The following is a 17745-nucleotide window of genomic DNA, read 5'->3' on the forward strand; positions in this document are numbered from 1 at the left end:
TTTAGATCTCAATAACTCTCTAGGGAGTGAATTCAGCCAGTCTACAAACATTTGGACATACGCAAAACATTGTTCATTATACGATTAGGTCGAGTAGGGTAGGGTTTAGGCACGGCGTGTTGTCTACGCGAAATGCGCACCACCGCACCGCTTTTAATCATTATTCCGAGTTATATGATGAGATTATTCCAATGACTGTTTACGTTGATCGATGTCTCTCCGCAGATAATGAGAGTACGAATCGACTAACAAGACAGAAAGTACGTTTGCCGTAATACGAGCGATTCCTTGTCACGCGTGACATTCTAAATAAATGCGCGGTCACATTTGGTTAGAATACGGAATGATTCATCTCGTTACATTAGATGAAGATGATGTGACGTCCCTCGCGGGAGAATAATCGAATTGTCCGAACCGCAGGACGACGCCGACGCCTAAATCCTCCCCGAGTCCCAGAATCTCCTTCTAAATGCTCCGTTAGTATAATTCCAAACTTATTATTTAGGGCACGTAGTTTAGATAAATGCGTGCTTTAGTGAGATACGGTAATGTTTTAAAATTTTTCGGCCGTAAAAATTCTTCTCTGACTTATCTTCATATGGCAGTTTAATAAGACATTTAAATCTAAATCAATGATTTTGCAATAATTACCGAAAAGCTATTACATTGTTAGGTCTACGTGAAACCAAGAGGATCAAAACATTTAACTCAGTTTTAGTCGCTCAGTTTCTGTGTCCGGGCGGATGAAGAATACGGTGTTTTCGACTCGATCGCTGCTCTCCGGTGACAATCCTGAATCAAGTGGAAATCATTTCACCTCGTTGTGTAGTGGTCAGCGGGATGTTTGCCTACCATTCTCGAGGTCCTCGATTCAACTCTTTGAAGGTTTGACGTGAAATATTTATCACGAAGGTTATTTAAGCTGCAATATTTCATCGTACCTGAAACGTAGGATTTATCACCTTACCACCTTTATCAACTTCGGAAAGTGAGGTCTGTAAACTTTTGTCCATGTTGGATGCTAACGGGGGTGCTGGTAGTGATGGAGTGCCTCCATATTTTATTGTTAAATGCGCGAAATCACGATGTTTCTCTCTAAATCTGATATTTAATATTTTTCTAAAGCAGGGATATTTCCCTCTCAAACGGAAAGAGGCTCATATTCAACCTATTCATAAAAAAGGTTCTAAAATTAAAATTATTAACAACAGGGGTATTTCCATTCTTAATACGTTTAGTAAAGTATTCGAAAAAAATGTTTATAAAAGCATTTATCCCATTATACGAGTAGTTAAAGGAATTCCTCCACATCAGCGCGGTTTTCTCAAAGGCAAATCAACCGCGTCTAACTTAATTGAGTTTACGAACATTGTACTTCGTTGTATGGATAAATGTGAACAGGTGGATGTGGTCTACACTGACTTTGAAAAGGCATTCGATCATGTGAATCACATCATCCTTCTGAGGAAAATTTTTAACCTTGGAATACGAGGTGACGTATATCGTTGGATATCATCCTACGTAAGCAACAACAAGCTGTCGTACTCGGAGGTTTTCGATCCAATTTTATAAATATTACATCGGGAGTTCCTCAAGGGTCACACTTAGGTCATTTGCTCTATAATGCGTACCTTTATGATATATATGCAGTCGTCCATAATTCAAATTTCTTGATGTATGTTGACGATAAAAATATATATTTGAATATCAAAGATACTAGTGACTGTCATAATTTCCAAGACGATCTTCACAGATTAACTGATTACTATGTAAAAAAAATCATAAATGTAAATGTCTCAAAATGTTTACTCATTTCTTTTTCACGTAGCTCCAAACCTATTTGATTTCAATATTTTTTAAGTAATCAAGCTATACAACGAGTTGAAAGTGTCCGTGATGTTGGTGTGATTCTAGATAAAAAAAACTTACGAATGTAAACTACATCGAAAATATAGTGAACCGGGCACAAAGAAACTTAAGTTTTGTTATCCGCACTTGCCAAGTTTTTAATGAAATTGGTAGTATCAGATTGATTTATTTCGCTTACTTTCGCAGTCTCCTTGAGTATGTCTCCTCTGTGTGGTCTCCTTAGTATTTCATATACATGATAAGGCTTGAAAATATTCAGAAAACATTTTTGAGACATCTCAATTGGAGATCCAAATTTACGGACCTTAACTATTAAACTTCTTGTCATAAACATAATATACTTAGTCTTGAGGATCGTCGTTTGGTATTAGATATGGGGATTTCATATGATATTATTAATAGACGTCTTGATAGTCCCGTTCTGGTTTCTGAGTTGGCTCTTAATGTACCTGGCTACCGCACCCGTCACACGAATCTATCTTTTTTCCATGTACCTACAGTTCGCACCAACTATGCACAGAACTCTCCTCTGATTCGCTTGACGCGTAATTATAATGGATTTTTCAATAAGATAGACATATTTAACTGCAATAAATTCACTTTTAAAACCAAAATTAAAAAACTATTATGTGAAAAAAAATATGTTTCTTTATAAAAAAAAATATATTTTTACACTATAAATTTGAATTGTTTCTATTCACTCATATCAAACACACACTCACCCTGTCCATAAACCTACCCTCACACCCATATACAATCACACACATATTCACATACCTACCAAAACCACACTCTACTTTTTTACACACGCATCCTCACAAAAAAAACTCGCACACACGCACTTCTATGAATTAATATCTAACTGAATTGAATTTTTTTAATTGTTTTTATATGGAAAACGGATTTGGCTTTATTTTATGTTTTTTTTTTATAAAGTAAACAAAATTAAAATAATAAAAATAAAATTACCTTTTTTCTTAAATTTAAATTTTTATTTTTATTTTCTTTTATTCAGGAAACATACAGTACAGTTACAAAGTTTAATATTTTACATAATTAGACTTAATTCTAATGGACCAGTGAAGTTTCCATATTATAAAACAAATATATATAAGGTTAAGTATGAAAGTATAAAGAAGAGAAGGAAAAAGAAAAACATAAATGAAAGTTGTTTAAAAATCAAAATTTAAGTGAAAAAATATATTTTAAAGTTTGTAGTTTGTAGTTTGTAGTGAGTATTTACAAATGGAAATAGTATTAAAAATTAAGAAAATTTGTAAGAGTAATTAAAAATTAAGAATTGAAATAAAGAATGAAAAACATGCTCAGATGTAAAAATAAAATAAAATAGTAATAACATTTTTTAAAAAAAAGGAAAAACATAAATTTAAACAAATTTATTTTAAGGGACTCAAAGAAACGATGAGAAGAATCTTTAAGTGAAATATAAGACAATAAATTTAGGTCAATTTAAAAAACATCTTCAAAATTGATGACACATTATAGTAAGAGCAGCAATATATTGATTTTATTTACATATTTAATATAACTAACTAACTAACTAACTAACTAACCATCACGCCATTTCCCCAGAGGGGTAGGCAGAGAGGATAGAACGCCACACCACTCTGTCCTGGCACACTTCCTTTGCTTCCTTCACATTCATACATCTTCTCATGCACGCACGTCGATTATTCCGACTTTTCACATGACCACTTTCAAGAATTTGTTGTACTTGATCATGCCATGTCTTTCTCGGCCTTCCTCGACTTCTACAACCAGACACATTCGCATCATAAATCTTTTTAGCCGTTCTTTCATCATTCATTCGCTCCACATGACCGAACCATCGCAAAAGACCTTTCTTAATTTTGTCGATAATGCTTAACTCAGCTTTGCATTCTGCTCTAATTTCGACATTAGGGCACCTATCATACATTGTTTTTTCGCACATTCGCCTGAGGGATCGCATTTCAACAGCATTCAGTCTACTTTCGTCCCTTTTTTTCCAACTCCATGCTTCGCTTCCATACATTAGGGTTGGTACCAGAACTCCATTATGAACTGCTAATTTAGCCTCTTGCGATAGACACTTATTTGCTACGACAGACTTTAAGGCACCATTAACTCTGTTACCGGCACTAACCCTCCTTTCAATATCCTTGTCCATATTTCCATCTCTAGTAAACATACTACCCAGATATACAAATTCTTCGACCTGTTTCAAACTATCTCCATTTACTACAATCTTACATTCAGTCATAGTTACATTTCTTTCAAAGACCATGACGTTCGACTTTTGCACATTCATTAGCAAATCACTCTCCTTGCACACTTCGTAAACCTTTGTAACCAAGGATTGCAGTTCCTCTTCGCTGTCAGCTAGGAGAACTGCGTCATCGGCGTACAGAAGGCAACTGACAGTAAGATTACTCATTTTCGCTCCCACATCCATACTTTTCAATTCTCTCATACATTTATCCATGTATATGTTGAATAACCACGGTGACATTACACATCCCTGTTTGACTCCTTTAGGGATGTCAAACCAGGAAGTTAATGACCCATTTACCCTTACACACGCTACACTATCTTTGTACAAGGAAGCAATAGCGCGGACAAGGTTGTCACTCACTCCATACTCCGATAGAACCATCCATAATTTTTTCCTATCAACTCGATCAAATGCTTTTTGCAAATCAACAAAAGCGCAAAAAAGCTTCTGGTTTTTCGCCAAAAACTTTTCTGTCATATTGCGTAATGCAAATATTTGATCCATACATCCTCTACCATTCATAAATCCACTCTGTACATCCCATACTTTCTCCTTGGTCACGTTTCTTACTCTTTCTATCAGTATTCTTCCATACATTTTGCCGACAGCGCTCAGAAGACTGATAGCTCTGTAATTCCCACACTCCACCTTAGAACCCTTTCCCTTGTATAACGGCATAACAACTGCCCTCCTCCAATCAGGTGGAGTCCTTTCCTCCTTGAGACACAAGTTAAAAAGTTTATGTAGCCATGTGAGAATTAATTTGCCACCCGACTTAATAAACTCTGCTGCAATACAGTCATACCCTTGCGCTTTACCATTCCGCATACATTTGACAACGCTGATAATTTCTTTCATACTAATCTGACTTACCTCATCATTTGCGTTCAGACACACCTCGGATAATGTCGATACATCGGCACCGCCCGAGTTACCAGTGTGCGATTCATAAACTTCCTCAAAGTATTCCTTCCATCTCTCTTTTATTCCACTCTCACTAGTCACCATTTTTCCATCCTTATCTTTAACAACTGTCATGCCTCCGCTTTCACTGCTACTCCTGGAGTTTTTCACAGCTTTCCAGAAAACTTTAATGTTTTCATGGAAATTGTGTGTCATTTTCATTCCTTCTTCATCCTTCAATTTTTTCTTCCGTTCACATACACCCTGCTTAACCTTTTTCTTACTTTCACCATACACGCGTTTAGCCGATTCATATTCAATTGTATTCTTTTTTACAGCAAGCAAATTTATCCACGCATCCTTCTTTTCTTTAACGAGTTTTTTGACTTCGTCGTCCCACCACGCATCACCTTTCTTTCTCCCTAGCGTTGTCACACCGCACACTTCTTTCGCCGCCTCGCACATACTTATTTTCAAACACTCCCACATATCGTTTATACCCATACATTCTACATCTTTTTCGTTCAGTCTGTGACTCACAGATCTTTCAAAATTATCTTTTATGTCAGCATTTTGCAGTTTTTCAACTTTGACTCTAGAAGGAGCCTGAACTTTGTTTGTTTGGGACCGCCATCCCTTAAACAGAATCACCCTTGAGACCACTAAAAAATGGTCTGATTCCATCTCGGCCCCTCTGTACACACGTGTGTCGACAGTTACAGGCTTCAATCTAGAGTCAATGATGACATAATCGATAATCGACCTTTCATTTCCTCTCTCCCATGTGTATTGGTGGATTCCTTTATGTTCGAAAAATGTATTTGATACAAAAAGGTTCCATTCCAGGCATACCTCTAGCAGTTTTTTCCCATTGTCATTCACTCTTGCATCCCCAAACATACCTAGAGCTGACTCCAGCCCATCTCTCCTTGTTCCCACCCAACCATTAAGATCTCCAGCCAAAACTATCCTTTCGCTATCTTTTTTCCCATTCATCACATTCATTAGACTCGTCCAAAACTCGTCCTTCTCAGATTCACAGTCGGAGTTGACAGGAGCGTATCCTATGATAACAAGCAATCTTGTCAGTCCGACCTTAAATCTGACAAACATGAGTCTCTCACTTACAAATTCATATTCATTCATGCCCTCTATCATTCTTGGCGATAGAAACGCAGCAACACCCCGGCAAGCTCTGTCCGTCTCAGGGAGACCGGACCAGAGAACCAGAGTATCACCGTGCTCCATCGAACCACTCCCTTTCTTCCAAGTCTCAGAGACACACAATAAATCTATACATTTATTCTTCATTATATCACACAGTTCATTCATCTTATCAGTCATACGTCCTTTTACATTCCAAGTGGCAATTCTACATTCCTGAGAATTCCTCCTCTTTGCGCCCCCCCGAGAGAAGCGACCTGATGGGTTGCGAGCCTCATCGCGCATATTTAATATTAGTAATTAAAAGTAGTTTAAAAGTATAAAAACATGCCAATGCAGCAGAGAAAAAAGAAAAAATAAAGAAGGAATACACGCTGGAAATACGATGCATTCGGTTAACAAATACAGCGCCCTACGCATCACCGAGTGCGGAAAGGGGAATGATGATGATAAGCGAAATTCACACGAAAGATTGCGATAAAACTGGAACTAGAACATTTAATAATATTCTTTAAAAAAACAAAACTATACCAACTGACCCGGTATAAAATAAAAAGTCTACAAATATGTTTTTTTAAATTAAATATTCGTCAATGTGACAAATTAAACTAAATTTGTGTCGAATATCAAAAAGATTAAATGACCACTTCAAACGAGTCATAATGTCCGTCGCAGGACACAGTACACGGGCCACGAGGTTTATGTAGTAAGTTGCGTCGCCGTTAGCGTTAGCAGGATCACCTACTCCTCGTCTGAGGGCCGCGACAGTTTCTGTCGTAAGGCACGCGAGGCATAACTCCTAGGTACATTGTCGCGAGAGGAAACAAAAGGCGGGAGAAGCGTTGTCTTTACAAAAGGCCTCGAATGGTTCCACAATCAGTAACCAGTAATCTCCCGACCGGGACCGGGATTACACTCGCCGCTGACTAAATAAGAGGTACTGAACCGACGCGCGACGGCGTCGGCGTCGTTTCTCCCGCGATGAATGAAAGCACACAAGTCGCTACCTACGGAATCTAAACTCCGCTAAACTAAACCAGACTGAGCTCAGCATCTGGGAAAGTTAGTAACAACAAGGGCGGGGGTTAACTTTTGTTACGCGATTGTTTCCAAGAGGGAGAAAATTACTTATTTTCATGTTCAGCGAGAATAATGTCGGCACTAATTTACATACCCGTACCTACGTATCTCTAAATATATAGATAATGTCGACATTCGGTGTTAATATTTCATTCCATTCGTTATTAGTCACTTCGTTCTAATGCGGTGCATGAAATTCTTTGTGAAACGCAAAATCAGACAAGTTGAAAATGTGTCGTATGGGTTTATGTATCTGAGCTGAGTGAAGAATACAGCTCTGTGTGTGAAATAAAACTAATATTTCGGACTATTTATGACTAAAATGGCTCTTCAGGAAATCGAGTGAAGAGAAGTCCGTTTCTTTGTGTAGTGGTTGACACATTCGCCTACCGTGCGAGTCCTGGGTTCGATTTCTGGCAAGGCGGATCTCAAATAGCAGTATTAAATATTCCATTGCGCCGGCGCTGGAGATCGTCTCACCTTCCATTAACAAAAATGATCCATACGCAATCGAAGTACAGAGCAATGCCTGATGCGCCACCGGATGCAGATATTGATGACGACGCCGTCGTGATGAAACCTGATAATTCACGACCTTTCCTACTATTTTTTTTATATATTGCGAGGATTATAATCCGTTATTTATTTTTATAAATTCATGAATCACTTTTAATCTCTCGCGTCCCTTGTTCCTAAAGTATTCAAAAAATATATTTGAAATAATGTTTCATTTTCATTAAAGAAATATGCAAAGTTCTCAATACCCATTTAAATATTTTAATCCAAATATGTAATCCGATTCTTAGATATGGTTAATTTTATTATTATTGATTTAGACGCTTGTCTCGCTCGCGTAAAATTCGGGGTTTGATTTCCGGTTAAATTGCAAAAATTATATGCAATTTTTTTTCAAGCCTGGGTGTTCTGTGCCGTAATTCACTACCCTTATTGTGTTTCAGGATCTGTAATAGTGCAACAAATGATGGTAATAATATGGCACTATGTACCTAACACTGACACAGGTGTGAGTACGTACCTGCTGATAACAGTATTTTTGAGGCATATTAAACATTCGAGTCTGTTCGTGTTGAAAATTCTGAGTGAAAGTCATAGTAAATTATTTAAGAAATTCGAATAATTAAAAACGAGTGTTACTTAATTTAATATTGATCGATACATAACTTATCGACAAATAAATGCTTCAAACTTCTCACGGGAAATTAGTTCTCTAGTTAGTTCTACTTAAAACTAGTTCCTCCGGAAAAAATATTTTTATCCGTATCTGAAATTAATGTAAATATTATAATTTTTCAAAATTATCGGATACTTAAAAACCTATATTGCAGAAAATATTAAAAATACTTAAAAACCTAATTATTTCAAAATCAATCATGAATATATAAATATTCGATTAAAAAAAGTCTCCGTTTATGGGCGTCCCTAAAAGGCTCGAAGAACTGACGCATCTCCAACGACTAATAACCGCCAGTTAACCTCCATTTCACTCCATTACCTACTTTTATCCTACTCAAAAGCTTAAACAAATTTATATACATAGGTCCAACAACGTTGCCCTGCGAGACGCTAGATAAGGTTTCTGACAAAAAAGGGACACGTAAGTCAGTTTTAATTTGAACATTTTATTGCGGCGACCATTGTACGTACCTACGTTAAGGGGGACGTAATTACGTCAAGCCTCACTTGCTTGGACGTGCTCGGACAGATGCTGCATCAGGGGGTATTTATTGGCGCTGTTTCCCGAGCTGTTTACCACTTTTCTTCTGGTAATTTAGTCCGGACCCGAGGACGTCATATCGGACATTCGTGACCATTTTCGTTCGGATGCCCAAAGGAAACTAATAATAATGGTAACCGAAAGATGACATTTATATGATGTTTCGATTAGTTTATGATAGCGCGATTGCTAACATTTGTGTGTGTTTAAATGTTTAAAATATGTTGAAAATTACAAAATTACATTACGACACCCAGAACGATTGAGAAAAATTATTATTTTTTATTTATTGCAACCGGCAGGAATCGAGCCCGCGACGCCTGTTTCACAGTCGGCCATCAAACTGACTGCTCCACGGCGCCTGTTGGATAATTTAGACGTTGGTGGAAAAATGCGATTAACATTTACTTAAATAGAAAATAAGCAGGGACCTTGGCTGTACAGAAAGTACATAGCGAGAGCCCCTCTGTAAATTATAATGCAAAATATGTGAATTGTTTTTTATACCCGAGTACATACGCTATGAACATGAACTCATCTCCGCCTACGGGTATACGGTGCAGCGCCAGCGCACCTTTCTTGCCTTAGCTCAGTACCTACTGGCGGTACTCGGCAGGTACCCGTACCGACATCGACACTTCGACAATCTCTGACATACGCACAAAATATCACAGCATGTTACCGACCTTTCAAAGCGTTTCAATACAACTTGCAAAGTTACCTTACCAAAAATCTATGATTTTCTATTAATGCCTGTTATTTTGGTAAGAACTCGCGCCTTCCACAAAAATGTTCCACCAGACCCGAAACATGTCAAAGAAAAATTCAGGCTCTTATTAGTTTCACTTTAGTTTTCTTGTAAATACTATTTTTCTTTTACCCCTAATAAAAATGAATGTGTAGATACGGTACACCAAATAATCCAGGAGATTTTTATTCAGTATTTTTAATAAAAATCTCATTCATCTTATTAATAAGATATTCGTACGAGGTGCTTCAAATGCGGATTCAAAAAAGTATTAATTTACAAATAGTAATAGTATTAAAAGTTCCCCTGAATCTTGTTCGAAATCAAACGCAGACATTTATACTACTTTAAACGTAGACACCTAACCTTCGTCGAATCGACAAATACGCGATAGCAAATACGCTCTCTCTTTCTCTTCTTTCCGCGCATGCCGATGATCGTGTTGTTGCTTGTCAACTCAGTGCTTGCCACGTAGTCTTTCGGAAGACAATTAAGTCCAACGAGTGAGTACACAATTTTCCGATTTACTGTAAATCTACTCGGCACTTCAACAAATGGTTACGGTTTATGTATATTTTTTGGTGACAAGTCGTAGTACTTTTGCAGTTTTTCGCTACGCCTATTATTAGAAGATAATGACATCGGTGAATTGGAGGATCATCTGACAGCGAACAAAAGACTATGTGGAGGTTGATGATGTAGAAAGTGATATTCGAGACGACCGACCGACCGACCGACCGACCGACCGACAGTAAGCATAACCAGCTGAATGCTCAAGGACGATTATCATCTGGTTTACTGAATTATATGTTGGAACTGCAATCACGGCCTATTCTATCGGAAAACATCTCCGGTAATTCGAGTATCTTAACTTTATCACAGTATCAGAGTTATATCCAAAGTCCGAACCGTCATGTTCGGGCCACTGGTAAAGCCACTACTTCTGGCAGAGTAGCGGCTATAAATATTGTACTAGTTGCCAGAGGAACAGTTTCTGCTGAAAGGAGTATGATAGATTCATTTTTATTATTTGAACAATTCACGATCAAACATATATGAGAAGAAATTATGAAATGGACAAATTCGGATAAAAACAAAACATCAAGCCTAAAGTGGTTTACCTATATTTTATGTTCTTTTCTTGTGATGGGGAGGGCACAGTGAAACCCGTAACAAAGAAACCGCATATGATTGAATTTTATATTTGTATGAAAGGTGGTGTAGACACCTACATTATTTGACCAAATGATGTGCTGTGTAATGTCAAGCAGCAGAAAATCAATCGTTGACGTGTATTTTCTTCGGCATGGTAAATATACAATGCATCAACCGCTACATTATTTACTGCCACACTGCCTGGTGCCTGGTGGTGCTCCACAGCCACTGGGGAGAAAATATGAGTCGTTGTGATTTTATGAAGAAGTCGCTAGTTGAACAACTTGTAGAACTATGACTCAAAATCCGATTAGATATTTGCATAATGCCAACGCACATAAATAATAAAATCTAAGATTTACTAGCTGCAAAGAAATATTAAAGTCAAAACGAAGGTAAGTCAACATCCGTCAATGATCCTTAATTTACAGATGCACCGATAATAAGAAAAATAATAAAAAATTTGGCTCTGTTCCTATAAAAAAGCGCATTCAAAAAATGACCGTTTAAAATATAACACCGCCATTTGTGGTGAACATATAGGTTGATTTTTGCGTAACTTGCGCGTCTACAAATTAGTTTTTGCATTTTTCTTTGAGTAAGGAGAATCTTATAATTTTAGTTCGCCAAAGAATAAAAGGCTATTTTACCCTATTTTTTAAATAAGTATATGCACGTAAAGTTATTTTCTTTAAGTTCTAAAAATGAGTACCATAATAAAAAATGCTTTTATAAAAATTAGTTTTTGACAAAATTAAAATAAATTTGTTTTTTTATCAGTATAACCTTTGCTTCATATGTGTCTAATAAACATAACAAAAACATGTTATGTTTTTGATTAGAAATGTCCACCTCTAAAATTGTTCGTCGAATCGATGAATGCTTAGGTTTAATGGAGTTCGTACAAACGTTAGGTGTTCGGGGTAAAAAATCTTTATTAAAAAAAATATATTTTTTGTATTTTTGGAAGGAGCCGAAAGGTCCTCGGTTACGTCATAAGACAGGAATATAAATGTTATTTTTTTAAGGATACGTATTAATAAAAATTAACGCGCGAAGGTACTTTCAAATAAAAAAAAATGTATATAATATGATAGTTCCGAGAAAATTACAAAGTTTCATAGTAGGCACCGAGTGCCCAAAATTAATTTACTTTCGCCTAATCCAGATGCGACTTTGAAATATTATTTTTTCGAGGAGCATTATTCAACGCCGAAAGCGGCCATTATTTTCTACCTGTATAAACCGTTACCCGATTAGCTTCCCGACTAAATTAATTGTCTTCCTTTTTTTCCATCCAAAACGTAACTTTTTCGAATTCATCTCAGCTTCATTGAATTACAACTCACTGAAGTGAAGAGTGGAGAATAGTACCCAGCATCCATTCATTACCTGCGTAGTATTGGAAGGAAAGTAAATTATCCCGGATTTAGGTGATGAATTTGAAATATGGGTCGGCCCTTACTCCATATACATTCAAATTGAGAATAGCTACCTAGAAAAATTATCCCAACGTAGTTATCTTTTTTTTGGTGGGTTTTTTTCTAATAGTAATCGTTTCAATTTATGTTAAAATCTTTTTAGTTTAGATATTTAGTTTCGCAGGCTCCGTAGCGCAGTCGGTTAGATGGATAGCTGCGAAACTAACGTAGCGGGTTCGATTCTCGCCTCTCGCAAGAAAGAAATAAAAAAAATGAAAATTCTCAACCGGAACCGGGTGTTGCGGTATAATTTTTATAACTTCCTTCCACATCCTCTCTTTTCCATCTTCTACTAGACTCTCTGATATTTTTTATATTCGTAAAATTAAAACTAATCATCGGAAATATTCTACGATCCCTCGTATATGTGAAATTTTTAACAAAAAATTTAATAGTCTTGATATATTTAACACCCCATACAATATGTACAGAAGAGAATTAATAGGCTTGATTCGTGCTCTTCATTCATAATTCGTTTAATCATTAAATCAAATGCAATTTTCCACTCTAACTTTCCTTCAATCATCCTTTACCACTCCTTATCAATTTCCTTCTTTCCCTTTCCACTATATCCTTGTTTTGCCCATATTTATCTTATTTTAATATATAGTATATTAATTACTTTAAACTTCAAGCCGTCGTCGCTTTATTACAGTATTATTTATTAAATACATATAATTGGATGGCAGGCCCTACTATGTATACATTTTATACAGTTTTTTTTTAAATATTAATTTAACCTGTACATCTGTTTGTATTCGAAATAAATCAAATTAAATAAAATAAATAAAATCTTGTTTTTATTATAACGATCATTTGACGCTATTCTTGTATATTTGTGTTATTTGTTTGTCTGTGTCATCATCCATCGTCATTTCCGGTTTATTGTTTCTACGCTGATCGTAATTTGTAAATACGTACGTACCGACGTTTGTACGTACCGACGTTCGTACGTACCGACGTTCGTACGTACCGACGTTCGTACGTACCGACGTTCGTACGTACCTTTTTTTCGGCTGATATTTTCATATTTTAGAAGAAGGCCTCGATAAAGGAGAAATAAAAAAAACACAAATAAAAATAGTGGTGAAAAATATACTCACAATAGTCCCAACGCACAATAATATGAACGATATAATTTATCCATCATTTTTATTTAATTTTACAATACACCCAAGCGACATTAAAAAAAATTATACAGGTAAGTACAAACATAGTAAGTAATAATTTTTAAAATAAACAACAATTAAAAAAAAAAAATAAAGATAAAAAAGTGTATAAGGATAAAACTATTCATGTTTTCACAAGAACTCAATTGATAAAAATGGATAGCGCATACTAACTTATCTACTTTCTATGTATATACGTGCATCCATTTACACACATACATAATATGCACAAGCATGCACAAAATAGTATCGTATTTTATTATGTTGTTTTACTTTTTTATTATCATCTTCGGAATATTATTTTTTAAGTAGGTAGGTATCTACCGATATTCTGTCTTTCGCCGATAATCCACCGATCTGAATATTTGTTAATTTGGTTTTCCCTTAGTAAAATAAGAAATTTTGTAAAACTCACCTTTTGACCATTATGTTCCCATCTTCGAGTAGTTTAGTCACACCACATCGAGTAACTTCATGTTCGCGATGGATCACAGAGAAGTGGAAAAGTTTGTGCGAGGCGCTCTAGAGGGGCGGGGGGCAGGCGCGACACTCGCGGCGCGGGCGGCGGTCGGGGCTGCACTGGGCCCGGCGGCCTGCCGCGCCGCCGGCGCCGGGAGGGGAAGTCCTCCCCCGCCTTGGGCCGGACGGTGGGCTCGCGAGATATGAAATCCTGAAATGATTGTAGTTCACACTCCGATATGGTAATATACAAGTAACCGGTGCCTATTTATCGCAATATCGCTCCGGCTGCATATTATAAACTTTTATTTACGGAGCTTTCTTTTGGGTGCTCTAAGGTAAAAATCCTAAATAAGATCATTTTATCGCATTTATTATGGTACACAAACAATAAACAATACCTACGACATTGATCAAATAATCACATTTTTTATGTTTAGATATTGTTCATCAATTATTATGTGAACGCAAAATTTGTTTTTATTTATTTATTATATATACGGCATAAGCCAATTACAACAGTTACACGAAGAAAAGAGCGATACAATTATGGTTCAAGACCTGAAAACTGATAATAAAAGATCTATAATACCAATGGCTTATGATTTAGCCAGAGGAATTGTGAGATTGAATTTATCGAAAGCTTTAGAAAAGTCTGTATAAAGCACATCAGCCTGAAGATTGTCTTCAAGAGCACAAGTGATAGCAGTAGTATAATCAAGCAGATTGGTTGTAGTGGATTTGGCAACTCGAAATCCGTGTTGTTGGTCAATCAATACATTTTTGAAAACAGGTGTTATTTTTTTTGTTCTAATAGATTCAAATATTTTCGGAACAATAGATAACATTTATATGGGTCTATAATTTTTGACATCAAACTTGTCACCCGACTTAAAAATTGGCCTGATATATAAAATTTTCCAAGAATTAGGAAATGCGCAACATGACTTAATTAAATTCCTACCATTTTTGAGTTTGTCCGAATGTTTGTAGACAAAAGACTAGATTTCACCCTCTCGGGAGTCATTGATATTAACAAATTACAACAGGGATGGAGAATACTTTAGAAAAGGGAATATGGAAGTCTAGGCATTTACAGGGTTTATGACCTGTCATTGGCTGGTTTAAGGGGCCACTTTACACACTGTGTAACATTCACTACTTTGCCTATGTTTAAACATCCATAATTCTTCATTTTTTCCATTTGTTGATTTTAGTGAAGTTAATGAGTTGAAACCTTTATTATTGTAAAGAGATCCATCTGACTGAATACTTTCACATACAAGGAACGTGGAAAGTGACCACTTAAACCAACCAATGATAGGTCATAAGCCCTGTAAATGCCTCCACTTCTATATTCCCTTTACTAAGGTATTCTCCATCCCTGTTGTAATTTGTTAATTATATTTATATTATTCGAGTTATTACAATAAACCATACGAATAGGTTATTACAAATTATTTTACCTAACTACGAGGTAAAACAATTTTACCTCGTAACATAAGGGAATATTTAATTTTATAAAATGAGTTGAAGTTCTCCTATAATTATTTAAAGTATCGTAAAAGCTATCAATAATATATATAATCTTAAGATACAAGATAGGTACATTAAAGCGCGTCATAATATTATCGAAGGTTATAGTGTCCATGTGGAAGCATCTCCCATCCACCATCAAAGGTGTTACTTCATTATCTCTGTTTAAATCACGTCTGAAAAAACATCTCCTTTCTCTTCCTTAATCTCTCCTCTTTTCCTCTTTTTGATATTGTTAAAATGAGTTGAAAATGTAGAATCAAAAGTTGTTCCTAGATCTCGAATTGGGTTAACTGAATTAATGCTCATATTATTAATACTGTTAATTATCAATGTTTTTATTATTTTCCTAGTAAGTGTAATCTGTAACATTTTTGTACATTTAGGTGCATATCATTCAGATCACATCAAGTATGTACTTAAAGTATCGAGATATTTTTGGAGCATTTGTTGGTCAGCTGATGCTTCAATTCAACGAAATATCTTCGAATCGCCAGCATACGGCAGAAATCTCATTTTAAGAGAGGGCTGAGCTCATTTATAAATACTAAAAATAAAAGTGGCCCAATATTTGATTTTTCTGGCACACCAAATGTCGCAGGTATTGGTAATGATTCAAATCTATTATGCAAAAAATCTCGCTTTCATTTTCTAAATACGATTTCATCCAATGCAAGAGATTAGGTACCATGTTCGACGATTGCTTCCATTTTTTAAACTAGGATATGATAGTTGACTTTATCAAAGGCTTTTTTGAAGTCACCGATACTGGTGTTGTGCTAATTAAACACATTTTCGATGCCACTATGAAATTAGAGGTTCTTCATTAAATCTTTTCTCTTCATACTTAAGTGAAAGAATCCAGAAGGTGGATGTAGCTGCTACACGATCTTAAAGATCAACTGTTACAATAGGTGTATCACCAGGTTCCATATTAAGACCTTTCCTATTCCTAGTCTATATTAATGACTTACCTCATCTTGTAAATAAAAATCAGGAGATTGTATTATTTGCAGATGATACATTAATTATATTCAAAGTAAAACGACACCAATTCCTGGATTATTGATGTGTTGATAGTGTTAAATTGGTTTAATTTCAACAATTAATCAACAATATTTTGAGTTTGTCCAAATTTTTGTTTACAAGGACTGGATTCAATACCCTGGGGAGCTGTTAATATAAACATATTACAACAGAAATGAAGAACATTTCAGAGAAGGTTATATAGAAGTCTAGGCATTGACAGGGCTTATGACCTGTCATTAGCTGGTATAAGAAGCCATTTTACATACAAATAATTAAATTAGATGAATTTCACCGCATAAATAAAGGTTTCAGCTGTTTAGCTTCACAAACATCAACAGATGAAAAAAATGAAGGAATATGGATGTTCAAATATGGGCAAAATGGTAAATGTTACACAGTGACAATCAACTTACTGATAATTGATCCTGACGGCAAAGATTGTAATCACATTTATTACGGTTTTATTTAAGTATATTACCATTTTTATTTAATAATTTTACATTATCAATAATAAAGAATATTTCAAATGAAGGATGATATCGATCAATTTCATACAGAACATTGGCAGGATAAACTTTTATGTTATTTTACCCGAAAATACGAGATTCAATATGCGTCCATTACGATTACATAGATTATTTAATTGATACAAGTTACAAATACATACAAAATCAATTGAATTGAAGGCTTTTGCGATTATAGTAATTTGTAAGTGAGGGAGTTTTGCTATTGAATTTTTATCTAATATCCATTTTACTTCAAGAATATTAAAGTCACCTAAAATCACATATTGATAATTAGTATCATTGCCTTGAGAAAGCTATTCTGAAGTTTTTTAATGCAATCATTTTATAATGAGGGATTTGCATATTTGGTGGGACGTGGGATGTACACTATACACAAATTTATACAGAAGTTCGAGTTCACATTCAGTTTTATTTCCACCCATATATCTCTACAGTCACTTTCAAATTATTTCCTTCTAGAGGACACTAGTTTTTTTGAAACTGCTATCAGAACTCCCCCTCTCCGTCTGTGAGTAGAAATTGTAGTTTCACGATTTCTTTTATAGACTGCATATCGTATCTTTCGCGTAATTGAATGGAGATAAATTATTGTTTTCAATTCAATTCATTTATTTC

The 17745-nt window shown here is 35.5% G+C and overlaps 1 protein-coding gene across 1 annotated transcript in view; it reads right to left on the reverse strand.

Moving 5' to 3' along the window:
* LOC148275596 (uncharacterized) overlaps positions 1 to 14160 on the reverse strand; it is an 86854-nt gene extending 72694 nt beyond the window's left edge. The window contains exon 1 of the mRNA XM_088235478.1: positions 13995 to 14160. The gene's annotated coding sequence lies outside the window, so the exon portion shown is untranslated. The remainder of the gene's footprint in view (positions 1 to 13994) is intronic.
* Positions 14161 to 17745: the final 3585 nt, after the last annotated feature.

Source organism: Micrasema longulum, unplaced genomic scaffold (assembly GCF_059751315.1).
Source record: "Micrasema longulum isolate JH-2025_06_02 unplaced genomic scaffold, ASM5975131v1 h1tg001379l, whole genome shotgun sequence".
Taxonomy (NCBI): domain Eukaryota; kingdom Metazoa; phylum Arthropoda; class Insecta; order Trichoptera; family Brachycentridae; genus Micrasema; species Micrasema longulum.